This window comes from Habropoda laboriosa, unplaced genomic scaffold (assembly GCF_001263275.1).
Source record: "Habropoda laboriosa isolate 0110345459 unplaced genomic scaffold, ASM126327v1 scaffold88, whole genome shotgun sequence".
Lineage (NCBI taxonomy): Eukaryota > Metazoa > Arthropoda > Insecta > Hymenoptera > Apidae > Habropoda > Habropoda laboriosa.
The window spans coordinates 1,406,810-1,411,284 of NW_017100219.1; positions in this window are offsets into that span (position 1 = coordinate 1,406,810).

Sequence of the window (4,475 nt, forward strand, 5' to 3'; positions counted from 1 at the left end):
CAAAAGTCTGTACCACCTCTACCTATTTCGACGCTTCAATTTTTTTTTTTTCTTTTTTTACCACCTCGCTGTATTTCTTCCACCGGCTATACCCTTCATATACGCACGCGGCAAAGACAATCGGCGCAGCCTGAGAGTTTTAATACTTTGAGACAGACTTCCTGCGAAAGCTTAAAAAACGTTTTCTTTCTTTTCTCTCTCCTTTTCTCCCTTTGTGTTTTGCTTGTTTATTATTCTTATTATTTTGTCCCTACGCTAAATACCGTCATTTAGAAACTTCACGTTTTACCTATCGCTAGAAGAGTTACAGCGATCGATTTGGGGTTACTATGTTGCTGGATGCATGGTCGTACGAAGGAACCCCACTTGTGCTCGAATTCACTCAACTTGTGTTTCGCGTTTCGATAGAAGGCAAAATGGAAAGTGAAAATTTTGTCGTCGCGAATCAGATTGAATCCCGAAGAGAAGAACGAGAAGATGCATCGAGGGGAACACGACCGACCAGTCGAATTGTCGATGAATTCGAGCACACGTGGCGATTGATAATTTACACATTTATACAGCTGTATATCCATATTATGTATAGGATAAGAGAAGTTTGGCAAACAGTAATATTAATCGACGGCACGAACGACTTATCCTCTCAATATGTGTTACGTATGTGTCTACCTGTCTGTCTGTGTGTGTGTGTGTGTGTGCTATGTTTATATATGATTATTATACATATCGATGGTAAAATGGTGTACCGTGGATAAGGCAATGCTACGAAAAATTCTTCGCAGTAAGACGTTTCGAAAATTTAGCGAGAACCAAAAAAAAAAAAGGAATATTTTCGTTTCCCTTTTTTTTTAAAAATTTTTTTTTTCAACAAGCCTGGCTGCTTCCTTTGGATCCAGTGGAAGAGATAAATTGCAATGAGAAGAATCGAAGAAGCTAAAATCATCGTCGTCGTCGTGGAAGGTGACGAAGAAGAATTTGTCGAAGAACCGAAAGGATCTTTCGACAGATTTAGAAGGGGACAGGACTGAATCTGTGTGTGTGTGTGTGTGTGTGTGTTAGAGAAATAGAAGAGTACGTATTGGAAATTAGCCTGCACGACAAATGGACGCGAAAAGTAAAAGATTAAATTCGTAACCACAACGCGATGTTAGAACGATTATTAATTAATGAATAGTATAAATGGCGCTACTACTATCATAGTATAATTAAAATACACAAAAAGACGAACATTCATATACGGGTACAAATATATAGTACAGTCCATACAGCGATAAGGGTTTTTTTTTTATAAGCTTGTAATTAGCGAATTCGGCTTAAATTCGTACGATCGTGATAAAGTATTCTATATGCTTTTAGCAATGAGTTTCGATAGACCTGTTTTTCACCTTCGTTGAACGATTATTTTCTTTTACTTTTCTCCGTAGGTTTCCCCCCAAAAAAACCAAGCTGTTTCCTCCGTGTTTCGTTTTTCAACGACCGCTTCTCCAAGTGTCGAAAAAGAAACTCGTCGAGGAGAGCCGAGTGAAAAAAAACGAACGGGGAGAACCTGTCCGATAGGAATTCCGAGAGAATTCACTGAACGAACCGTAGGAAATCTCCTTTTTGGGTACGACGAAGAACAAACAAACCGGTGTTTTCGAAACTGCGTGCATAGAGAAACTTTGCCCATTCCGACTGTTTCCTTTTTATCGAAAGAACCGATCCGGTAAACAAGTAGTCCAAAGTAGAATGTTCCGTGGCACGATAGGAAATAATGGGAACGGCTGTACGTGTGTGTGTGTGTAAGTGAGTGTGTGTACGTATGTGTAAAAATCCGAACTGCAATAAGGAGAACGTTACAAGAATAAAAGAAAAAAGAGAAAAAAAAAACAACATTCTAAAAAATCGTACGAACATCGAAACACCGAAAATTTCGTTATACTCTCTCACCTACGTTCTTCCACAGCGAAGAGACTAAATCCAGCTATGCCAAAGCGAGTGTCTAATTATCCATCTAAAGAAAAAGAGAAAAAAAAAAACCAAAAAAAAATCCGTCACCCATATATTCTTTCTTTTTCTTCGAAGATGAGAAAAATCGTCATAACGATAATAACAACGTCTAATAAGCAGCAGTGATGTGTTTGTTTACCTTTTTTTTCCTTTTTTTTTTTTTTTTTAATCGTTTTCTTTCTTTTCATACGAACGTTTCTCCCCCCGTTACTTCTCCCGCCTCTTTTCCTTCTCTCCCCCGTTAAAACTACGATTAAATCCCTTACACGTTACAGCAATTATGCATAAGTCGACAGAAAACGTATAATACAAGTACTACCGTTAATATTAATTTGCGATATTACCATAGTATAATAGTGAACATTTAAGAACATCAAAGAACAGTCAGATAGGTTGTTTTGTTTGTGAATCGTCGATCCTAGATCGTAATTACTTCGCGCGATCTATATACCGTTCTCGCTCGTTTGCATCCCCACTAATCGGACATCATTTACCCTCTTCTCTTTCGCTCTAGTCAGATTCCACCTCTCTGTTCAGATGCAAACCGGGAAACAGAAAATATCGCGTTATCCTCGTGTGTCCCGCGCCTATACGTGTGGCCTCGTCTCAATTTCGAATCGTTCGAGTAGTTGCGGTACGAATTAAAAACTACAGACTATTATGTGTTTGTATTAGTGTTATCGTGTGAGTGACCTCTCTTGCACGTATTTATATAATTATAATCTACGAGATCGCGCGCGCGCGCGCGTACACCCGAAAATGGGACGATTTCGTACGATGTGCGCGTGGATCGTGAGCAAAATTCTAGCGACGCGTCGCGACGAACCGAAATTTAGGACAAGTATACATATCGTATATATATATACAGGACACGTACATATATACGTCGATGTTAAATTACGCTGACACATTTTGCTTCCTTTTTTCTTTTTTAGTTCTTTCTTTCTGTTATTCGTAGTAGTTTCGGTATAATAGGTAGTAAGATGTAAATGTGGTCCGATCGTGATGAGCAATCCGACGATTAAAGACCAAAGAACGTAAAGAAGACAGACGTTTTTAAGAACTCACAGAGCACAATACAATATCAATCGTTCTAGTAATAACTCCAAAAATATGTTATTCTCTCCTATATTTATAAACTACGCTATCTATTTTCTTTCATTTTTTTTTTTGTATCTTCGCAAAAAGTCAGTTACTTTGTTTTACAGTGATCATTCATACACAACGCGATAAACATTTAAATCCTAAGTCCACGAATAAACTGTTTAATCCTATCTGTGGATGTCCCTTTGATTCCTCTCTCATTTCTTTCCACCTTTCATTTCTGGCCATTTCAACGCGAGTATATTCTGCATTCAACGGTATACTAAACTCGTTTCGTCGAACGCTTTCTTTCATTATCGCGATTCCGTGTGCTCGTGTAAGGAAGCGTTCCATCAGCCTTCGAAAATGTTCTCCTCCCTTTTCTCAAATTTTTTCCTCTTTTCCCTCGTGATCTTCGTCGCGATTGACACGCTCGCTGCCACCGACGCAGCGTGTGCGGTCCAGAATGCATTGCCCAGCGTGCTACTGACTTTCTGGTGGCAGTTACCGTGTCAATCTTTGATCTAACTTCGTTCGTGATTTTCGTCGTGATTGACACGCTCGCTGCCACCGACGCAGCATATGCGGTCCAGAATGCATTGCCCAGCGTGCTACTGACTTTCTGGTGGCAGTGACCGTGTTAATCTTTGATCCAACCTCGTTCGTGATTTTAGACACAATTTACACGTTCGCTGCCACCGACGCAGCATGTGCGGTCCAGAATGCATTGCCCAGCGTGCTACTGACTTTCTGGTGGCAGTGACCGTGTCAATCACTGATCTAACTTCGTTCGTGATTTTAGACATAATTTACACGTTCGCTGCCACCGACGCAGCATGTGCGGTCCAGAGTGTATCGCCCAGCGTGCTATTCTTTTTCGGTGGCAGCGACCGTGTCGATCCTCCTGACTTCGAGAAACAAGTTCGTTGCTGTATAAATTCCGCGTTTCCACGTACACGAGCACACGGATCGCCAGAGATTCCACACTAAATAAATTTACTATTGGACACAATCTCATTAACATTTTAGGCACTACACCTAGACACTAAGAAATCACTCCGCTCCCCCCTGCCCTGATGCGATAAGAAACATACATATGTACAAATTTAAAAACGATTAAAATAATAGTATCTCTATAGCTTTGAGTGTACATGTACGCGTGTAGTAATTCGTGTATGCATGTACGTATTCGTGTGTGTGTTACATGTGTATGTGTGCGTGCCATAGTGTCACCCGAAAGGAAGAGGTAACTGTTACGCTCGCGCTCAACAACAATTGTTGTGTTTGGAATCAAGCATTTATACCTAGAAAGAACTTTATATCGATTTTTACCACATATCTGTCCGTTTTCTAAGTTTTTTTCTTTCTCTCTCTCTATCGTATCGGAAGTAAGAGATCTATCA